This window comes from Perognathus longimembris, chromosome 9 (genome assembly GCF_023159225.1).
Source record: "Perognathus longimembris pacificus isolate PPM17 chromosome 9, ASM2315922v1, whole genome shotgun sequence".
NCBI lineage: Eukaryota > Metazoa > Chordata > Mammalia > Rodentia > Heteromyidae > Perognathus > Perognathus longimembris.
The window spans coordinates 32,195,624-32,219,000 of record NC_063169.1 but is presented as its reverse complement, the minus strand read 5'-3'; the positions used below and the strand labels follow the sequence as shown (position 1 = coordinate 32,219,000).

General features: G+C 42.8%; 1 pseudogene; it reads left to right on the top strand.

Moving 5' to 3' along the window:
* Positions 1–1,609: 1,609 nt before the first annotated feature.
* Positions 1,610–23,377, top strand: part of LOC125357567 — a 67,450-nt pseudogene continuing 45,682 nt past the window's right edge.

Here is a 23,377-nt window from a genome sequence, read left to right as displayed (position 1 = left end):
ATGGACCAGTCCCAGGTTTCAGAAAAACATATAACACAAAACAGGACAGTGGCACAGAGACTTACTTCTGGAGGAATTCCAAGTACCAACAAACCAATTCAGTACCCAAATTGGGACACCATGGGGATGAGAGACACAAAACTCGAATATATAGCATGGTATAATGATGCCTGAGCTAGCCTGCCCCTAAATAGGGTCAGGTCAGGGGACAGGGTCACAGGAAGCTCCCAGTTCCAAGCACTTGATAGACAGGTTCAGTAACCTATAGGCCATGTGCCACTCCTGTCTCTTGGGGTTCAGGAACTCCCATTACCTGAGGAGGGGGCTTCCCTGGGGCTTCCCTTCCTGTAAGAATCCAGGCATGCCCATCAAGAATTGTCCTGGCATGCAGATTGGGGGGTGGGGGTGGGCACTATTGTTTACAAGGAGAGGTAATCTTCCCAGGTCTCTGAGCAGAGGGGCTGGGGAGATAGTGGAGATGGAATATCAGCTTCTGCCCTCTTTCGCTGACCAGATCTGACCTCCATATTACACCTACACAACTTTCTTCAGGCCTCTCTCATCCCTTTTGCTACATGAGATCAGAATTAAATGTTACCATGTGGCACACTTAATCTGATGCTCTGTCACTCCAGCAAACACATTCTTGGTTTTACCTCACAGGAAATGAATGTCACATGACTAAAATCCCACAGGATTTCATGTGCTGTGGTATTCAGCAATTGCTTTGCTAAAGAATACAGTTCCCGGTTGAAACAGATAACTGATTTTCAGCCACAAAGTATGCTACTGGGTGCACTGATGTTCTAACTCATTAAAGGGGTTATATTGTTATAGCCATGTCTCGAGGAGACCACCAAGAAGACCACTGAGAGCCAGATGTTCCGAAATGCAAAAGCAAGGCTTTAGTCAGGTGAGCTGCAACTCAGGCCTTGTCCTACCCACCGACACAGCAGAGGTTAGGAGGAAGGCCACGAGCAGAGTTTTACATGAGTATTTAAAGGAAAAAAATCACAAAGTTACATAAACCAGGTGCAAGTAGGGTTGGGTTGTGAGGACAAGTCTGATTGGCTCAGGGCTAGGGGTTCTCTAAAATTGGTCTGACGACATTCAGGGTGGTCAATGTATCTGGAACTTTCCCAAACCGGTTGGGCCATCCGGGAAATGGGTTTTTATGGCCATTTGTTTTTGGGAAATGGGTTTTTATGGACGGTTGGTTTATTCTTAGCTTAACACAAACAACAAGATGGTTGCAGTTTCAAGATGGAGTTGGCCTAGTCTTTCTAGGTTGCACTGGATCAAGAATAGTTCAATCTTGAGGTGCACACTGGGCACGGAAGAGTGGAGGTGGGGATGGGTGGGAGGAGGAGGGAGAGTGAGAGTGGCTGGAAGGGGCTGAGGTGGGAGGGGGGAGCGAGAGTGAGAGAGTGGCTGGGAGGGGGCAGAGGTGGTGGATGGGAGGAGGAGCAAGAGTGAGAAAGTGCCTGGGTGGGTTGCCCCCTATGGGGCAGGCCTTGAGAGGCCCTGGGCCCCCCTCGGAGGAATGGGGTCCCAGCGGACAGGCAACTCGCTGGTGAGGAGGCAGGGTAGCGCTCAGCTGGCCCCTGCCATGGAGGGCCTGGATGCGGACCTGAACCCAGAGTGGATGCAGAAGTTCAGCTGCCAGGGCAGCACGGACAAGGAGGAGCTCCTTTCCCAGTTCCAGCAGCTGCTCGGCTTCCAACTCAACTGGCCGGCTGCGCCTTCTTTCTGGACAGGACAAATGGAACTTACAAGCAGCAATGGGCACCTGTTATGACTTTGAGAGCCCAAACATCAATGTGCCATCTATGTCCTTCCTTGAAGATGTCACGTAGAAGGAGAGCCAATACCTCCTGATCCTCCATTTATAAAAAACATGGTGAATCCAGAATTCTGGGGCAGAGGCCCCAGGGGTTGCCTTAAATATGTTGGGGGAGACCAGTTTGGACATGTGAACATGGTGATGGTGAGTTCGCTAGAGCCCCAAGAGATTGCAAGTATCAGCGTCCAGATGTGCAGCCCTTGCAGAGAAGGAACGTATCAGCGACAGGGGCAGATATGCACGGCCACAGAACTCTACTGTGGAGATGCCATCTGTGTGATTCTAAGTGTGGAGGTGGGTGGGCTTTCAGGAGCAACACAGCAGCTGTCACCTTTTGAAATGGAATTCAACAAACAGCCACATCACAAGCTAGAAGGAAATTTCAACCCATTGGCCTCTCCCCAAAAGAACCGGCAATCAGATGGAAACAACCTAAAAGACCCTGAGGGTTCCAGGTTTGAATTGATCAGCAAAAACACATAGGCTCCTGCTTCTGACCAAACTGAGCAAGATCATAATAGACTCTCACAAAACTCTGTAAATCTGCCCCCCACCAGTCACGCAAACAACTTATCAGTAGTTGTTGTGCCAAGTCGCAAGACCACCACCAAGAAGACCACCGAGACTCAGACATCCCGAAATGCAATAGCAAGGCAAGACTTTATTCAAGCAGGGCCGTGGCCCGGGCCTTGTCCTACCCACCGACACAGCGGAGGTTAGGAGGCAGCCTCGAGCTTCGATTATACAGAGCTTATAAAGACCCAAGACAAAGTTACAGCAATCAGGTGTTTAAGCAAGCAAGATTACAGGTACAAATCTGATTGGCTCAGGGCTTGAGGTATTCTAGGGACGGTTAGAGTTAAGCATTCCCAATCGTTAGAGTTCTCGACCGGCTGGGCCTTAATAAGCTTGTCCTGGGTTTGCTCACAGGGCCTGCTTATTTTCAGGTTCACGTGGTAAAGTGGGGTTCGTGTGGTAAAGTGGGGCCTGACTTCAAAGTCTGGCACTTCATAGTGACTTACATTAAGGTAGGTGCCCTCAGAGAAGAGGAGAAGGGGAAGGTGGTGGGCCTTGGGATTTGTGATACCCTTCATGGCAATCCTAGAATACTAGACTGCCACTCCCCAGAGGCAGGTTGTTGTTGTTGTTGTTGTTTTCTTTAAGATTTCTTAGCTCTTCTGCTAACAGCAGTGATATAGAAGCCTACCCCTTCTCCCCTCCCCCTACAGTATCCACAGGATACTGCTTCTTACACATTTAAATCTCTCCTGTTAGTCTTCTCTGTTTTGGGTGTTGGAAGACTGAGTTTCTTTACCTTCAGCATTTAAAAAAAGAAAGAAAGAAAAGGAAAGAGGCTGGGAATATGACCTAGTGGTAAAGTGCTCGCCTCGTATACATGAAGACCTGGGTTTGATTCCTCAGCACCACATATATAGAAAAAAGCTGGGAGTGGTACTCTGGCTCAAGAGGTAGAGTGCCAGCCTTGAGCAAAAAGAAGCCAGGGACAGTGCTCAGGCCCCGAGTCCATGCCCCAGGACTGGCAACAAAACAAAACAAATAAACAAACAAAAAACCCAAGGATGTCAAAAATATCACCAGCTATAATACTCCCACTGTTAAATGTATACCAAACTTAGAATAACCACAATGCACAACCAGTGCACATTTGGGGGAAGGGGGAGGGTTATCCCCTGAGTAAAAAAAGACAAGCTCAATTATTTTGTCCTAAATATTATTACTGGGCTTTCAGTTGATTCTGTTTGTGTATCTTATTACTGCTGTACTGATTCCCTACATCCCGGAAACTTAACCCAGAGTAGCTCACGGGGTATTTTGACTTTTCAAGTGTGGGGGATAGGTGAAAGAATTGTTGACCTGGGATTTTAAACATTCTGCTTATTGCAGATTTTCAGATACTCTTCTAGGTGTTTGAGTTCTTTATTTTATTTTATTTTTTTTGCCAGTCCTGGGCCTGAGCACTGTCCCTAGCTTCTTTTTGTTCAAGGCTGGCACTATACCACTTGAGCCACAGCACCACTGCTGGCCATTTTTAAAATATATATGGGGTGCTGGGGAATCGACCCCAAGGTTTCATGTATACGAGGCAAGCACTCTTGCCACTAGGCCATATTCCCAGCCCTGAGTTCTTGATTTGTTTTTCTCCATGCTAGCTGGCCAAGCCTCTCCCACACCTTCCAAACTGATGATAGTTCCTAGTTCCTAGTTTTGATTGGTTCAGTGGCAGCAGTGATGCTGAGAGCTCAGGGCTGTAAGTGGTTTGTTGTCCTGACTTAGTAGTGTGAGCATCTTAGTGAATTCTCCTTTGATAAATAATTCTGTGCATTTAATTCTGTATTCCCACCTATATAACCATATAAAACTGTTAAGTCTGTCTTGGCTTCATGCTTATATTCACCTTCAATTTTTAAAAATGGAGTTCATTTGAGGGGCAAGTTACTCTGTTATAATAAAGATAGCTTTTTCTGGCCAGCATTTTATGGTATGAGGACAAGAGGCAACTTAGTAAGAGAAACCTGGTGATGTGAATCTTGGTTCTTCACATGATCTAATAAGAGGGATTTCATTTGGGAGCAGTAGTAGAATGAGGAATTGATTTGGGTTGATAGTCATTATAGAGGTGTCTGCTGCCCCATTGGTTGTACAGGATATAAGAGAAGAACATTTCCTGGAAAGACATCATATCTTAATATTCTAATAAATTAATAGAAACCTAAAATTCTAAAAAAAAGTTAATCTTGAAAGTTAAATATTAAAGAATAGAAGAAACAATTTAAAAGTTGGGTCATTTAAAGAGCTAGACAAAATATAAAGGTGAAGGATATTTCCTAATCATTAGGCTATTTCTAATATTAGTGTTTATGACTGTCCCAATTGGAGATCCATTATAGGAGTGGGACAACCTTTGTGAATGGTCATGTTCATAAGCTGGGCATTCCATCAGAAGCTCTGAGCTGTAATTTGAAACTTTGTGAGGGCCTGCCTCAGTCTGGCCTACGGAACTTTCATGGACAGCCAGTACTGATCACTCCTCCAGTACAGGGAGCTAAAAGAAAAGGAATTTCAGAAACAAAGGTAGGTTTTGTAGTTTAAAGTATTTCTGGAAAGAATTTTTAAGATACCTATTGAGGTTTTTAATTACAAAGTTATCAATCTATACTCGTGTAACTTGTTTCTAAACTGAGACAATTCTGAGGTAAATTTGTTTTGTCATGACACTGACACAAAAAGTATTTGCTAAGTTGTTTCTGGAATAAACAAGCAGTCAGTGATCATGGAATCCTGAGCACCAATGAAAGGATAAGTCCCGGCCATCCCAGAGGACCAGGCAGAGATAATCACAGACAGGAGAAGAAGGTTCATAAGGAGATTTATTAGTGTGGCCTTAGTTCTCACGGGAGAGGGACTACATGGTATCTGTACCTTATCCAGGTGGCAGCTTCTCTCTCTCTGGGGATAAAGGGGAAGTAGGTAGGTAGTGAGTAGGAGTGGCTCATTAGGTAGGGGTGGATCTGGGGGAGGAGCTGAGGCTAGGGAAATGCTAACATTCTCCCATTTGTTGTTTATTAATAACAGAGGAGGGGTACCAGGCCAGGAGTATGGGTGGAGGTTGTTTCTTCTGGATCTACTTCCTGCTGTAAAGGGGCAAAGTAGTCAGGGGTCCCTGGTTTGTCATTTCGCCTGGTACCATCCAAGAAGTATTTGTTTGAGAGTTTGGTTGGTAAAAGTCCTCAACATTTCCACAAGAATGGTTTTCAGGGCCAAAGGGTATCATGATCTCCTTTGGCTACCTCCTGCAGTTTGGGCACATCAAGGAGTCACTGGGGCTGGGGTCTTCACGGTCCAGATCTGTGTTGGGCAGAGCAGTGTAGTAACATGAATGACATGGGAGAACACACCCTGGGCACAAGCCAGAAAAGTTCCATTTGGAACCCCAATTGTGGCCTGTTACAAGGATGGAGGAATAACTGGACTGGGAGCAGGAAGGAAGTGTTTAGGGGTAGTGGACTGGTTGGGAGTAACCAGTCAGAGGCTAATATATAAACACAAATAGCAAGTAACAAAGGCAAGAATGCAAGTTTCTGTCCAGATGGAAAATGGACAGGTATGGATATTAGGTGGATAAACAACTATTCCTCTTGATCTCCTGTCTCTGATTAATTTTGAAAGGGCAAGTTTAAATTGACTCCGTTTAAGATGATACTTCATCTCCTTTTATTCCTCTCCATGGTTCCTAGTTGTCAGGATTGACCTCATCCTGAAGGTGTAGGTGTTCATTGCTTGGATAGCTTGCCCCAGTTGGCATTCACGGGGTTTGAACTCAAGGCCTGGGCACTGTCCCTGAGCACTTCTGCTCAAGGCTAGTGCTCTACCACTTGAGCCACAGTGTCGCTTTCAGCATTTGACTGGTTCTCTTTTTTTAAAAATTTATTTATTAATTAAACACAAAATTTTTGATAAGGTATTGTGCAAAAAGGGTACAGTTACATAGCAGGGCAGTGTGTACATTTCTTATGACATCTTACACCCTGTTTTTCTTTCCCTTCCCTAGGTCAGGTAGACATATATAAAATACGCAAAGTACCCAGAACATATACAGTTGGCTGGTTCTCTTGAGTCTGGTTCTTGCTGGTTAGTTGGGAGATGGAGTTTTAGAGGGACATATTTTTTTTCTGCCCAGGCTGGCTTTGAACTGCAATCCAAGGAGTCTTAGCCATAAAAGCCCTTTTTATTTCCAAGTAAAGCAACAGGAGAACAATAGGAGGAGAGCTTACCTGTAACTTGTTGAGAATTGACCAACAAATACTTGCCAGAGTTCTGCTATAACACTTAGAGAACAGCAGACTGAATGAGATCTATGTGCCATCAAATCAAATCATATCATTTAACCTTATAGGCAGGTGGAAGAGAACACAAATGAATAACAATCAAAAGGGCAAAGGGTCAGGACAATGTAAAAGTCTCAACTTCAGTGAATCCAAAGTGGCTTGTGTCTTCCATCCCGAATCAGCAGGCATCATTAGTCATGTGTGATAGGGGCAGGTAGAAGAGATGGGTTGGAATTGGGCAAGGCTGTAGTGGCATCTCCCAGAGTCCCCTGGATAGATTGTCACACATCCTGCTGGGTTGCCTGCAAATTTCTACACAGACTGGTTAAAGACATTTGAAATCTTCCCAGTATTCTCTGGTTGCTTACTCTGCGTACTCTGGCTTTTGTAGGCTGGTGCCCTACTGTTTAAGCAGGGTGACAACTTTAAAAGACTTTAGGCTTGGGCCTTTAACCATCTTCCTAGTCACAAAATACACACAGAACAAAGGCCAACCAAATCTGCGTTCTGCAGCAGCCACGACAGTTTCTGAGACATGGAGGGGGAAGACACCAATGCTACCCCAATGCAAACCTGTGTCCACCAAACACAACTCTGATGCTTTTAACCTTGGAGTAAGTCTCGGTTGCCACTCTGTGAACCCAACTCTAATCTGGGGGAGTAGGAGGCAGAGCCAGGGCAGGAGCACTCTGGGCCTATCAAAATCTTCACAGGAATACCACCAGTGACTCCTAGATTCCCTCAGTAGTTTTCCATGCAAGAGAGAGAATAAGGAATCACTAGGAGGGAAACCAGGCAGTTTGGGAGCAGACTGTGGAGACAGCTTCCTGTAGCCACGGACTGCCAAAGTCCACTCAGCTAGTACACAGGTTGACCTGCATCCTATAAAGCAAATTATCAATCCTAGGTCAGGAAAATCGAGGTTAGCAGCCACATTTGCACACTCGTTCCAAAATGACTCTGGTCCCTTGATCTTAAAGAGTTTATGGGAGCACAGGAGAGAAAAATGGAGAAGCAAAATCTTAGACACATTTGCTTGTACCCAAACATGATCAGTTTGGGTTGAAAACCTGGGTTCTTTCTTTTGGCTTGGAGTCTGGTTATAAGAGTCAGGATTTCCACCCGGCTGTTCACTGTGACTCCACCCATAGGCTGCATAGATCAGCTTAACAGAAGACTTAAAGTAAGTTAAAATAGTAGTCAAAAGCAAGTAATTTTGAAAACATGATGCCAGTTTTTACCAACAAACACAGAAACAGACATATAGTTGTGCACAACTTAGAATTTTTTCTTTTAAATTGGCCATGTAAGTTTTCTGGTATTCGATTGGCAAAATGATATTATTTTGCCCATATTTTAGAACCATGTGGTCAGTTAGAAAACAAAAACTTTGCCAGCAAACAAAAATTTTCACAGATTATCTGGTGAGGAAATGGAGAAGCCACATTTTGAGAAACCAGTTCAGCTCTAATGGGGAGCTGAAGTGGGATGCTATGACCAGAGAAGGTCCAGGAGATGGGAGACAGGACACGAACAGAACACAGACATGTGGCAGGGCATAATGGCAGTGGAGCTGGTCAGAGCCTTAGCAGGCTTACCGCAAGACACCTTCACCTTCCAACATTCAAATTGCAAGGCAAATTTGAATTGCAAGGCCACAGTTACAGAGTTCAGGGTGAGGGGCAGGGTTACCAGGAGCTTGAGTCTCCACATCCCAGCTCTGCTTCAAGGAATTTGGTATGCCCATTACCTGGGGGTTGGGTTGGACTCCACCTCCAAGAGTTTCTTCTGGAACCTTGATGGAATCAAGATGGCGCTTGCTAAACCAATTCTATTGTCCCCACATGGTCAATGCTAGAGAAAACTTAGGATTTAGCCAACAACAAACAGAACTAAACCAAATCTCCAAGCTTAACAGACATCAATAACTATAACAGAAAACCTTTCTTTGTGTCTTTTTTTTTTTTTTTTTTTTTTGGCCAGTCCTGGGCCTTGGACTCAGGGCCTAAGCACTGTCCCTGGCTTCTTCCCGCTCAAGGCTAGCACTCTGCCACTTGAGCCACAGCGCCGCTTCTGGCCGTTTTCTGTATATGTGGTGCTGGGGAATCGAACCTAGGGCCTCGTGTATCTGAGGCAGGCACTCTTGCCACTAGGCTATATCCCCAGCCCTCTTTGTGTCTTTTAAAGCAGATGTTAAACAAATATTAGTACCTTTGGAAGCTAGTACCAGCCCATCCTATATCACAGGCAGGCAGGCAGGCAGGCAGAGTTTAGAGAGAGACAGAAAGAGAGAAAAAAATTCCATCTGCCTGAGTGCTCATAGAAGTTATGTAAGTCCTGTAAAATATTCCAAATTTGTAAGATTGGGCTCAAACTTGAGCAGCTTTCCTGAAGCATTTTAGACTGTCCCCCACTTGATGAGTGACCAGCGGGGCTGAACTAGAGATCAGTTGACTCCAAACACCCACAATTGCTGATCCCCTTGACCTAGCCCATTGGCTTAAGGTTGGCAGCCCAGTGGCCTTCCCTGGGAGTGGGGTTCAGAACTTGGAGCCAAGATTTACAGTGGCACAGTGGCCTTTTGGAAAATCCAAGCTCCCATCTAATGGTCACTCACCCTGGTTGGAGTTTCAAATCTGTTGTGGTGGATGGTTGTACCCCTCACATGGTAAGTGATTAGCGGACCTGAGGAGTTAAATACCAAGCATCCTCGCTATTATTCTGGTCAGCTGAAATGTAGAAGACAATCAGCAATGAGGTTGTCCACCCCAGTTGCTGTATCCCTGATCAAGTGCGGTGTGTGGCCCTGAAGCCACGGCCCTGTGGCCCTATGCTACTATTGCCTGGAATGGGGCTCGGAACATGGAGCCAAGATTTTTCTGTTCTCTTTGTGTGGCTCTGAAGCCTTTCTAATGTGGCCCTGAAGCCATGGCCCTGTGGCCCTATGGTAAATTGAAAAATCGGATCCAAGCCCCGGGTTAGATGATCACTTACCCTGGGTGTGAGGGCAAATTTGTAGATTGTCATGGTGGATGGAAGTAGAGTGCTTGGTCAGGAGAAGTTACCTCGGTGGTCCTCTAGGTGGGCTTAGGACAGCAGAATAGGTCCCAGGGGCAGCTGGGACTTCCCAGAAATGGGGGAGCAAATCCACCAGGGAACCTATCCTGGGTTCGGCACCAATGAAAGGATAAATTCCAGCCATCCCAGAGGACCATGCAGAGATAATCACAGACAGGAGAAGAAGGTTCATAAGGAGATTTATTAGTGTGGCCATAGTTCCCACAGGAGAGGGAGCTACATGGCGTCTTCACCTTATCCAGGTGGCAGCTTCTCTCTCTGGGGGTAAAGGGGAAAGTAGGTAGGTAGTGAGTAGGAGTGGCTCATTAGGTATGGGTGGATCTGGGGGATAGTGGGAGGAGTTGAGGACCTGAGGCTAGGGAAATGCTAACAGACTCAGAGGGTGACTTTAGAAGGACACTATTCAGCTCATAAAAAGCTCTGGATTTTTATCATTTCTAAGTATTATCCATGCCATATTAATTTAGTTTTGTGAATTTTATTTATGAATAAGCATTTAGGATTTTTTCTAATATTTCACTACTCTTAGTTGAAAGCAAATTTTCTTTTATGGTAGAACCACAGAAATAACACAATTGTGTACTTTTGCAGACACTGTTTCAAAGATAAAACTAAATATTATTGGAAATATGGCAATGTACAAAGCTAAAAATTTAAATATGCATCAAAACTCTTCCCATGTCAAGATTATTAGAGGAATTAATAATTTTTCTGTGCATTTGAAATATTGTTTTATTTATAAAAATATTACTTGGATACGTTAAAAATAATTTCTAGGCAATTAAAATGATAGGTACATTTATATAATTGAGAAATCCATGTTTTTGCATATTCTTTCAGTATATATTTGGTTTTTAATGACTACTGAGTTTTTTCTTATTAGGGATGAGGCAAGGTATGAACCATGAAGGTTATTATCATACTCTTCTGGAGCTAAAATTCTCATAAAGAAGTAGGAATTACAACAAAATTAGGAGATTTGGAAGTACTTCTCAGTACTATCTACTATTTATCCAGTCATGCCTGACTATCTACTCAAGAAGCTGAGATTGGAGGATCTCAGTTGGAAGCCAACTCAGGCAGGAGAGTGTCTGAGACTCTTATCTCCAATTAATCACAAAAATCCAGAAGTAGAGCAGTGGCTGAAATAATAGAGCACCAACCTTGACTGAAAATGCTAAGGGTCAAAGCCCAGGTCCTGAGTTCAAGCCCCAGATGAGATATATAAGATGGATCCAGATTTTCATCCCATGTAATTTTCCTATTGCATAGAGACTTCTTTGCCTCATTTCCTGATACTCTGAGGCATTCATACTCCAAAAATTGAATAGCTATTAGCATCTCACGTAATCAGACTTAAAAGTTAGTGGAACCAACCTAGATGCTCCTCAGTAGACGAGTGGATCAGGAAAATGTGGTACATATATACACAATGGAATTCTATCCCTCCATCAGAAGGAATGACACTGCCCCATTTGTAAGGAAATGGAAGGACTTGGAAAAAAATCATATTAAGTGAAGTGACTCAGACCCAAAGAAACATAAACCCTATGGTGTTCCTCATAGGGAATAACTAGTACATTATTAGGCTAGTCGTGGTAGAAGATCAAAATTCCCCAGTAGCTACACCTATATGACCACATAAGATGATGCCAAGTGAAATGAACTTCACATTACAGAAACAAGAGTTATACCACTGTTGTAATTATTATCAACATGCCATGTGAAACCATACCTTTTGTATTTTTTAAATATTTTTTTCTTGTCTGTTTGTTTGTGTGATTGTCTTGTTTAGTTTTGTTTCTCTTGTATTCCCTTCCTGTGGTTGTACCCCCGCTACTGCTATATCTCATCCAAATACCTTGGATACTGTTTATATAGGTATTAGAACTGGGGAAGCAAAAGGGAATAACAAAATTGAGAGACAAAGGACAAAAAGACAAACCATTCCAAAAGCAATCCTTACCAAACCATTTGGTATAAATCATCTGCACAAATCTTGCGAGGAGAGGGAAAGGGGGAGGGGGGAAAATGAGAGGTAACAAGTTGAACAAGAAATGTACTCACTGCCTTACATATGAATCTGTAACCCCTCTGTACCACACTTTGACAATAAAGAAAAAAGTTTTTTAAAAAATTAGTGCATAAAAGAGAGAGAAAGATGGCACCGAAAGAATAGGGAGGCACCCCGACTCGCACCAACTGAATAGTGAGCTGGGAACTCCAACACCCAACACCCCACCAAGAACCTAGCAAAACCAGCATCCAGAAGCAGTGGAGAAATGCAGGAAAACAAAAAGGAGCAAAAAAGAAGAACCGAAAACCTACACGGAACCGGAGATTCACCGGGGCACCTCCCCCCACCAGCCGACCCTGGCCCAAACAGGGTCAGGCTGGGAAAGGGGAACCCGGCGATAGGCAGACAGGTTGCCAGGAGCGCAGAATCCATATAGCGGGAGACCCCACGGACACAAGGCAGGGTGCGGACCAAGACACACACCGGCAGCGACTAGAAGGTCGGGTCCACACCGGGTTCAAGAGGGAACAGAGGAAGCCACCACAACACTTCGCCAACCCCTGAAGGGCCAACGGCTGCGCGGGACACACACACAAAGCAGCAAAAGTGAGTCCCCCATAATCCCTTCCCCCAACGGGAGACCCAAGCCCGACAAAGAAGCTAGATCTCCCTCCCTCCTCCTCCCCACTCCCATGGGAACAAAGAATCCCCAAATCAGGCGGGAAGCTCCCATCAGGCGCTGGGAAGCCAGTCTAGCAGGGGAAGGGTGGAACAGCCCCAAGCCCCCACAGGTTCCTGAACTGGCAGAACGGGCCCCGTCCCATTCCCAACAGGGGCCGGGGGACGGCCAGCAGGGCAAGCCCCACCCGAGGCGCCTGGACCTTGCGGACTCTTACAACTAAAATCACAGGCGCTGGTGGGCAATACCAGCCCAGCAGGGTCACCTGAGCCTGATCTTGTTCCCCCTCCTCGCAGCGGAGGCGAGGTCTGAGGGTGCCAAGCCACACCCGGACAGTTGATCCAACAGGGCCCCACACATACTGCCTCCCCCCCCGAACGGACTCACGGGAGGGCGCAAGCACAACCCAACAACCCAGGGCTCGCTCTGGGAGGCAGACCCCGCTAAAGTGCCTGTTGTAGGGGACTCACAGTGCACAGGAGGGTGGGGCCCCGGCGAAAGCGCCCGCTCTGGTAGGCGTGCCCTGCACTGGTGGGCGGGGTCACAGCGACAGCACCTGCTGCCGTAGACACGCCTACACAGAAGGGAGGGAAGACCTGCACAGACCTCCAGATGCGCAAATCACAAAGAAACATAACTCAGTTCATCAAAGGACAAGCCAACTCGCCAGCTCCAAAAAGCAGCACGACTGAAGAGGAGATGGAGAATAAAAAAGCAAATGAGGTCATGTTAACAGGAATGATCGAAAGCGTCAGAAATGAAATCAGAAAACAATTCCAGGAGTTTAGAGCAGAAATCTGGAAGGACACCCAGGAAGCCAAGAAAGAAATGGAAGCAAAACTGGATACAATGCAAGCCTCGTTTAAAGAAATGGAAGCAAAAATGGATACAATGCAAGCCGCCTTTAAAGAAAATCTCCACACCCTGAGAATTTAAATGCATGAAAAAATAGATTTAAAATACAACTCTTTAAAGGAAGAAATTTCCATGATCAGAGCTGATATGACAACCATGAATAGCTCTCTGACATCCATAAACTCCGCAATTGAAACCATAACACAAAGAGTTGACCATATGGAATCCAGAATCTCTTGCCTGGACGATGAAGCAGCTGACAACAACCAGAAAATGACCACACTCCAAGAAAAGGTGAAGCTTCAGGGAAGATTAATCCAGGAACTAATGGACAAAGACAAGAGATATAATCTGCACATAATTGGAATAGGAGAAGGAGCTGAATATCAGAGCAGAGGGCTTAATCATGTTCTCAATAAAGTTATTGCAGAAAACTTCCCCAATCTCACAGGGGACCTCATCCACGTAACCGAAGCCTATAGGACACCTGGCAGGCCAGACCCCAGGAAAACCACCCCAAGGCACATAATATTCAAGAATACAGACCTCAAGATTAAAGAGCAAATTCTGAATTCAGCCAAAGCGAAGAAGGAAACTTTTTTCAATGGGAAGAGGATTCGAAAAACAGCTGACATATGCACACAAACTTACCAAGCTCGCAGTGAGTGGAAGAACACCATCCAAGTACTTCAGAATAACAATTTACAACCTCGGATCAAATATCCAGCGAAACTGGAGTTCACATTCGAAGGGAGAACCAGATCTTTCCACACCAAAGAGGAGCTAAAGGAGTATGTGAATAAAAAACCAGCCCTACAGCGAATATTAAGAGGGGAAGCCCACCCAACAGAGATCGTACAAGACACACAGACAGAATCAGAAAGAAACTTCAATAGCCAAAGTCCAGCAGAAAGACCAGCTCACTAAATACAAGAAGAAGAAGAAAGAAAAAAAAAAACAGGAAAAAACAGCCCAACACGAAAATGGAAGGAGAAAAAACACCCTTATCCTTGATCTCTTTAAATATGAATGGCTTAAACTCCCTGATTAAGAGGAGCAGACTGGCAGAATGGATCCGCAAACAAAAAGTTGACATCTGCTGTCTACAAGAGCCCCACCTTACAGCAAGGGACAAAAACAGGCTTCGAATGAAAAGATGGAGCAAGATCTACCAAGCAAATGCACCCACCAAAATGGCAGGTGTAGCCATTCTGATCTCAGACAAGCTGGACTTCTCTTTAAAGTCCACTCAAAAAGACAAAGAAGGACACTACATATTAATACAAGGAAAAATCCAGAATCAAGACATCACGGTGAAAAATGTATACTCACCGAACAAAAGAGGCCCGACATATGTCAAGCAAATTCTCACAGAATTACAGAGCAAGATAGATGCAAATACAATCATAGTGGGTGACTTTAATACTCCTCTCTCTCCAAGAGACAGATCCAACACCCAGAGGATTAGTAAGGGAGCTGAGGACCTAAATAACACCATTTCCCAAATGGATCTAACAGACATATATAGAACCTTCCACCCTACAGAGACCCAATACACCTTCTTTTCAGCAGCCCATGGATCATATTCCAAAATAGACCACGTCATAGCACACACAAAGAACCTCAGCAAATACAAAAGTATTGACATCATCCCATGTATTATATCTGATCACAGTGGATTAAAGGTAACCCTCAACAACAAAGGATACCACAGAACCTATACACACTCTTGGAGGTTAAACCCCACGCTGCTATCCAACACTTGGGCCACAGATCAAATTAAAGATGAAATCAACGAATTCATAAGCCACAATGACAAAGAAAACACATCACAAAGAAACCTATGGGACACAGCTAAGGCAGTACTGAGGGGCAAGATAATTGCACTCAGCACCCACATTAAAAGAATGGAAGCAGAGCAGGTGAATACCCTCACGATGAAACTAAAACAACTGGAGAAACAAGAAATGACAAAATCTAAAACGACTAGGAGGGGAGAGATCACAAAGATTAAAGAAGAGATAAATCTGATTGAAAATAGAAAGACCATTCAACAAATAAATAAGACTAAAACCTGGTTCTTTGAGAAAATAAACAAAATTGACAGACCCCTTGCAAGACTCACAAAAAAAAGAAGAGAAGAGACTCATATACGTAAAATCAGGGACTCCACTGGAAAAATTACAACAAGTACACACGATATTCAAACAATCATAAGGAGCTATTTCCAAAACCTCTACTCAGCAAAAAACAATAATTTTACAGGAATGGATCAATTCTTAGAGAAGTACAAACTGCCCAAACTGAACCAAGAAGAAATAAATCAACTAAATAAACCAATAACTTACGGTGAGATACAAGAGGTAATCAACACCTCCCTACTAAGAAAAGCCCAGGCCCAGATGGATTCAACAACGAATTCTACAAAACTTTGAGTGAGGAGCTAATTCCAATACTCCTCAAACTCTTCCGCGAAATAGAAACGGGGGGAGAAATCCCAAACTCATTCTACGAAGCTAATATCATACTCATTCCCAAACCAGGCAAAGATCCAACAAAAAAAGAGAACTACAGACCAATATCACTAATGAACACAGATGCAAAGCTCCTCAATAAAATATTAGCTAACAGGATCCAGAAACTGATCAAGAATATCATACATCATGACCAAGTAGGCTTCATCCCTCAGTCACAAGGATGGTTCAACATCCGTAAATCAATCAATGTAATTCACCACATAAACAGAACTAAAATCAAGAATCACATTGTTATCTCAGTCGATGCCCAAAAAGCCTTCGACAAAATACAACATCCATACCTATTAAAAGCTTTGGAGAGAACAGGAATAGATGGAACATTCCTCAAAACAAAAAAAGCCATATACAACAGACCAACTGCTAATATCATATTAAATGGAGAGAAACTTAAATCATTCCCCCTAAACTCAGGAACAAGACAAGGATGCCCACTCTCCCCACTTCTGTTCAACATAGTGCTGGAATCCCTAGCCATAGCAATAAGGCAAGAGGAGGACATCAAAGGGATCCACGTCGGCAAGGAAGAAATCAAGTTATCCCTATTCGCAGACGACATGATCTTATATCTCAAGGACCCAAAATACTCAGTACCCAAACTCCTACACCTAATAAACCAATTTGGCAAAGTAGCAGGATACAAAATCAATCCACAAAAGTCAGCAGCTTTTCTGTACACCAGCAATAGACAAACAGAAAATGAAATTATGGAAACAATTCCATTTACAGTAGCCAAAAAAAGAATAAAGTACTTAGGGATCAACTTAACCAAGGATGTGACGGACCTATTCAATGAAAACTACAAAAATCTAATAAGGGAAATCAAAGAAGACACAAGGAGATGGAAAGACCTCCCATGCTCATGGGTAGGCAGAATCAATATAGTGAAAATGGCCATATTGCCCAAATTGTTATACAAATTCAATGCAATACCTATCAAAATCCCAGCCACATTCTTCACTGAAATAGAGAAACCAGTCCATAAATTCATATGGAACAGCAAAAAACCTAGAATAGCCAAAGCAATTCTAGGCAAAAAACATAGTGCAGGAGGTATCACCATACCAGACTTCAAGCTCTACTACAAGGCCATCATAACAAAAACAGCATGTTATTGCTATAAAAACAGATCGGAAGACCAGTGGATTAGAATTGAAGACCCAGAAATAAAACCGCACTCTTACAGCCAACTGATATTCGACAAAGGAGCTAAAGACATACAATGGAATAAACATAGCCTCTTCAACTACTGGTGCTGGGAGAACTGGGCAGCCATATGCAGAAAACTCAAAGTAGACCCAAGCCTATCACCATGCACCAAGATCAACTCAAAATGGATCAAGGACCTCAATATCAGACCTGAATCCTTGAAACTACTGAAGGACAGAGTAGGAAAGACACTAGAACTTATAGGCACAGGAAGGAACTTCCTGAATAGAGTCCCAGGGGCACAACAAATAGGGGAAAGACTCAACAAATGGGACTACTACAAATTAAAAAGTTTCTGCACAGCTAAGGTCATAGCCACCAAAATAGAAAGACAGCCAACGATATGGGAAAGGATATTTACCAGCACAGCAACAGACAAAGGCCTGATATCTGTCATCTACAGAGAACTCAAAAAACTAAGCTCCTCCAAGCCCAATAAACCTATTAGGAAATGGGCAAAAGAGCTAAAGAGAGACTTCACAAGAGAAGATATAAAAATGGCAAAGAAACACATGAGGAAATGCTCAACATCCCTGCTAGTAAAGGAAATGCAAATAAAAACAACCCTGAGATACCACCTCACCCCAGTTAGAATGGCCTATACTCTGAACTCAGGAAACAACAAATGCTGGAGGGGCTGTGGGCAAAGAGGAACCCTTCTCCATTGTTGGTGGGAGTGCAAATTAGTACAACCACTTTGGAGAACAGTATGGAGGTTTCTCAAAAAGCTCAATATAGTCCTACCCTATGACCCAGCCATACCACTCCTAGGCATCTATCCTAAACAGCAAAACCCAAGATATCAAAAGGACATTTGTACTTCCATGTTTATCACGGCACAATTCACAATAGCCAAAATTTGGAAACAACCCAGATCCCCCTCCACAGACGAATGGATCCAAAAAATATGGTACTTATACACAATGGAATACTACATAGCGATTAGGAATGGTGAAATATTGTTATTCGCAGGGAAATGGTCAGAACTCGAACAAATAATGTTGAGCGAGACAAGCCTAGAACACAGAAAACAAAGGGGCATGATCTCCCTGATATATGACTGTTAACAAAGGGAGATGGAGAGACAGTAGAGACCAAGTCTGTGAACACTGTATGCGTGCTTGATACATTGTATATTGCATATGGGTCTACCTGAGCCAGACAAGGGATGGAAAAACAGGTTTTAAGATATCACAAGAAATGTACACACTGCCCTACTATGTAACTGCACCCTCTTTGCACAACACCTTGTAAAAAAAAAATTTATGTTCAATTAATAATAAAAAAATTTAAAAAAAATTAGTGCATAAAGAGTTGTGATTTGCAAGTTGTGATTTATGTAGAATATGTCTATTTTTATTTCTTGGATCACAAAGTTAAATAGTTGGTTTAGCCAAAATCAATAAGACTTTAGGGCCATAAAAGAAGAGTACTTTGGAAAGAAATCTAACGTAAAATCATCAAAGCCCATGTAATTTTCCCCATAAAATTATATGAGCATAGATCAAGTAACTTTGTCTCTATCTTCCTTGACAACTACTGGCCTTGATTTCTTTCCAGCCCCAGACTCATACCATTTTTAACATCTCAAGTCTGCTGTCCCAGGTTTGTAGATTCTGACTCTGTTGTAAGCTTCTATGTATTTAACACTTAACCTTGTTCAGTTCCTACAAGTTATCTCTTGTTGACTAAGACTACTGCTAATATATGATTGGCATTAGTTTCAAATGTATGATTCATAGGCTGTAAAATGACTTTCCATTTATATAGCTCCTGAGGCTTTTCTCTACCTTCAAATGTCCCTTTAAATTGTGTCTTATGTTCAGTTTTCTATCTGAAAGTTTATGTGTGAGGCTGTATTTAGAAATTCTTTCTTTCTTCCTTCTTTCCTTCCTTCCTTCCTTCCTTTCTTCCTTCCTTCTTTCCTTTCTTCCTTCCTTTTTTCTCCTTCCTTTTTTCCTTTCTTTCTTTCTATCTTTCTTTCTTTCTTTTTTCTTCCTTTCTTTTTCCTTCCTTCCTTCCTTCCTTCCTTTCTTTCTTTCTTTCTTTCTTTCTTTCTTTCTTTCTTTCTTTCTTTCTTTCTTTCTTTCTTTCTTTCTTTCTTTCTTTCTTTCTTTCTCTTTCTTTTTTTGCCAGTCCTGGGGCTTGAACTCAGGGCCTGGGCACTGTCCCTGCTTTCTTTTCACTGAAAGCTAGCACTCTACCACTTGAGCCACAGCACCACTTCCAGCTCTTTCTGTATATGTGGTGCTAAGGAATTGAACCTAAGGCTTCATGTATGCTAGGCAAGCACTCTACCACTAGGCCACCTTCACTGCCCTGTATTTAGAAATACTAAGAATTCAAGGAATCCTTGCAATCCAACTGTGTATTGTTTGTGTTCAGGTGTTCTAAATTAAGTCTGTTTTTTATGTGTGTGTGTGTGTGTGTGTGTGTGTGTGTACACCTGTGCATATGCGTGCATGTAGCAGCGCACGCATGCTGGACTTGGGGCTTGAGCACTGTTCCTGAAATTTTTTGCTCAAGCTAGTGCTCTACCACTTGAATCACAGCTCTATTTCTGCCTTTTGTTGATTGATTGGGTATAAGAGTTTCACAAATTTTCCTCCCAAGGGTGGCTTTGAACTATGATCTTTAGATCTCAGCCTCCTGAGCTGGGATTATTGGTATGACCCACTAGTGCTTGGCTAAATTAACCTTTAATTTACAGGGAAGAGCCAAATTAATATTATGGTTTTGCTTTGAGGTGGTTAACATTCTGTTAAACTTTAAAACAAATTGAGTTGGATGCATATTCAAATGTGTGAAATATGGCTAGTTGGCTCTTTGACCCAAAGCTACAGTTGGTAGTTGCAAAAAGCTAACCTACAGAAGAGGTGGAGAGGGATTTAGTGAATTTCTGAGCAACAATTCTAGCTCTTCTTGTAACTTTTCTCCTTGAAATTCTTCACGTCATGACTTGTGAATGTAGATGGTCTGTGGAATGAAAAGTGACATTGTGATCACCTCAAGATCACCTGCAACATATACATTCTCTTCTAAAATCATAAAATGTCACCTATGGTGTATTAGTGGCTAATGACGAGCCCCAAACACATCTGGATACCGATTGGATCTTATTATTACAGTATCAGTTGACCTGGTATTGATTGGCAGTAATAGAGGGTTTTGCTCTGGAAGGATATTCTTTTGGGTTCTTGAACTCAGGACCATTCACTCACTTTGGCTTTTGTTGTTCTGAGCTGGCAAGCTTTCACTTGAGCTATATATGCTACTTCCAGCTATTTCTCTGATTAATTGAAACCAATAGTCTCAGGGACATTTCTATCCAGACTGGCTTCAAACCATGATCCTCAGATCTTAGCCTCCTGAGCAAGTAGGATTATAGGCATGAGCCACCAGTACCAGGCTGGGACTCTCTGCTGTGATGAACTCCTCATAATGGGTTTTAAACCAGTTTTGTATAATTGGGTGCCATGAAACAAGTAAGTCACAGTTTATCCCAAACATTTAAAAGAACTATCTGTCTGACATATATTTTTCCAATAAGTCAAGTACTGGTGTTACACAAGTGATTTTTTTTTCTGTTGCAAAAACTTAAAAATGTAAGGGCCATGTCTACCTTTTGTTTAATTGTCTATGGCCTGTCCTATGCCTGTTTTATATCTATGGTTCAATATTCACTTGTTAAATAAAATGGTGGCTTCACAAAGTATTCTGAAGACTTTCAGTGGTGATATTTTAGGGCATGAAACTTTTGCTTTGGATTAAAAAGTCTTCAGTTTCCCAACAATTACATCATCATCCTTCTGATAGCAAAAGAGGGAAAAAAATCTGACCCTATAATTAATTCCAGGTTTCAAATTTTTACCACAATTTGACATTACAATTTCAGTTGACTGTTGGTTTGTACTTTATATCAGTAGTAAGCTCTATAAAATATTATATCCAAAAATATAAAGTTCAGTGAAAGATTATGAAATTTTTAATGTCTCTTGATTTCAGTATTTACTTTGTGATGGCATTCTTACTTCTTATTTCTCGAGGCAAACTCCAGTTTTCTAAAAGTTACATTCTCAAAATAAACACATAAACAACAAAAGGAAGATGATGAACAAACAGGCAGTGATTTGGAAAAAGCTAAAAGAAAAAAGGACAAAAAAGAGTGCTCTAGTTTTAGACATGAATGATACCATCTCAGGCTGATACAAGGCTGTGTTACTTCAAGGCATTTACTTCCGGTGTATCTTCTTACATCATTTCTTTGTGTACATTGATTTCCTTAAAGTGCAGACTTATCGTGGACACAGGAAAAAATAAATAAGTTTTGAAGGATATCCAGGTAAAAGGAAAACATAAAGAATAAGTTTTAGTAATTTAAGTCAAAAATACTATATGGAAAAATAATTTAAAAAGCTATGTATCACTACCTGTAGACACATTCTCATTCCGACTGTGTTTTTACCTAAAACTAAAGGAAAGCTAAGTTCAGGATGCATGAGAACAATGCTGTGCCAAATATCCATGGCTTCTCTGGCTCATCTTCTACATACTCTTCTGGATATGGTCTGGATACTCTGCTGCCCAGTTCAACAGTGTCAAGCTCAGTGTGCACACGAATGCTTCCTGCAACTCTTCTTCTGCTCCCAATGTGCCCAAACACTTGGGAAGAATCTTCCTCAGGTGTGGCTGGAGTGCAGGTAGGCGGACAGGGTGACAAAGCTCACAGATACTTTAATATTTCATAATATTTACAGCCTCCACTCCAGACTTCATAAATTCCCACACTTTATATTAACATGGAAAAAATGTATCTCCAATATAACTTAGCTACAAACTTCCCCATGACATTATGTCAATATTTGTTGAATGACACATGAATAAAAAGTATATCAAAACAAGGGGGGAAAATGCTTTATTTAAATAGCCCAGACTGAATCATGGTATTTGCAGAAGTAACAAAGCTCTAATTTTTAAGTTAGCAACATTTCACATATCTGTTTCATGCATTTGCTCTCCTCTCCTTCCCTCCACTTTCCTCCCATCCCTTTCTCTGCCCTTTACTACTCTCTGTATCCCTCCCAATCTCATCCTCCCTCCCTCACTCTAAATTTCTTGTGAGTGGTGTTCATGGGGCTTCAACTCAGGGCCTGGGCCCTGTCCCTGGGCTCTTTTGCTCACTTTGATCCACATTTCCACTTTCAGTTTTCTGGTGATTAACTGGAGCTAAGAGTCTCATAGACTTTTCTGCCTTAGCTGGCTTTGAACCATGATCCTTAGATCTCAGCCTCCTGAGCAACTAGGATTACAGGCATGAGCCACCAGCATCTGGCTTCTCTAAAATTTTGTATTTAACTTTCCAGTACCTTGTTGGTGCTTGACAAGTCCTCTACCACATCAAAATTATTCTCAGCCCATCTTTTATTTTTATTCTTTTTAAGGCCAAGTCTTACCACTTCCTTTTCTAGTGCTGACACAATTCATCATCTTTCTTCCAGAGTATCCGGGATTAAAGGTGTGCATGACCATATCCTGCTGGACTCTCTCTTTTTTTTGAAACAAAATGTTTTCCAATTTGTGACCAATGTCACTAGCAGCAGTTTATGTGACCATTTGAATTCCTTCTAACCTTATTGGAAAGTTTAGAAATCCAGAATTTTGGAGCTTTTGAAGAACTTTAAAAATCATGCTGAATAAATTTCTGGTTTATGAATGAATAAATTGAGACCAGAGTTCTTAGTGCTGCTGAGAAAAACAGGATTAGTACCCCAATCTCTCAAATAACCATCTTGAAACTCTACCAACACAGTGATAACTACCAGAGAATATGATTGAAAGAAAAGTTAGGAGGAGAAAGATGGCGCCAAAAGAATAGGGAGGCACCCCGACTCGCACCAACTGAATAGCGAGCTGGGAACTCCAAAACCCAACACCCCATCAAGAACCCAGCAAAACCAGCAGCCAGAAGCAGTGGAGAAACGCAGGAAAACAAAAAGGAGCAAAAAAGAAGAACCGAAAACCTACATGGAGCCAGAGATTCTACGGGGGACCCTCCCCCCACCAGCCGACCCTGGCCCAAACAGGGTCAGACTGGGAAAAGGGAACCCGGCGATCGGCAGACAGGCTGCCAGGAGCACAGAATTCATATAGCGGGAGACCCCACGGACACAAGGCAGGGTGTGGACCAAGACACACATGGGCAGCGATGAGAAGTTCGGGTCCACACCGGGTTCGGGCAAGGGAACCCAGCGCAGCAGAAAGAGGGAACCGGGGAAGCCACCATGACACTTTGCCAACCCCTGAAGAGCCAACGGC